General features: G+C 43.4%; 1 protein-coding gene across 1 annotated transcript in view; it reads left to right on the top strand.

The window, feature by feature from the left end:
• XPR1 (xenotropic and polytropic retrovirus receptor 1) overlaps positions 1 to 380 on the top strand; it is a 102,765-nt gene that overhangs the window by 84,809 nt on the left and 17,576 nt on the right. The gene's annotated exons all lie outside the window — the stretch shown is intronic.

Here is a 380-nt window from a genome sequence, read left to right as displayed (position 1 = left end):
CTTTCCCTGCTAGAGGGCTTGGGAGATTCAGGAGTAACAACCTTCACTCTTACAACTTCTAACACAAAAGAACAGCTAATGAGTTAAGTAAACCAAGCCAGGATCAGATTAATGGCCGTGCTGAGGGTCTATAATCTAAGTGACATTAAGTGTGAGGGAGAAGGTAAGTGTGGAAGATGTCAATAGACATGACATAAATGCCTGAAAGAAAGCGTTGATCAAAAAGGAGCAATGGGAGAAATAGAACTGTGTAGAGCTCTTACACAGAGACTGGGAGTTTCTGGGAAAGAGCTTGGTTGGAGGAGACTGTGCTCTTCTGCCAGTAAAAAACCAAAAAGATGGGGAGGGGACATGAATAGTTGCATACAGGAGGAGGAAAG

Source organism: Pygoscelis adeliae, unplaced genomic scaffold (genome assembly GCF_000699105.1).
Source record: "Pygoscelis adeliae isolate BGI_AS28 unplaced genomic scaffold, ASM69910v1 Scaffold402, whole genome shotgun sequence".
Taxonomy (NCBI): domain Eukaryota; kingdom Metazoa; phylum Chordata; class Aves; order Sphenisciformes; family Spheniscidae; genus Pygoscelis; species Pygoscelis adeliae.
This window is presented reverse-complemented; position numbering and strand designations above follow the sequence as displayed.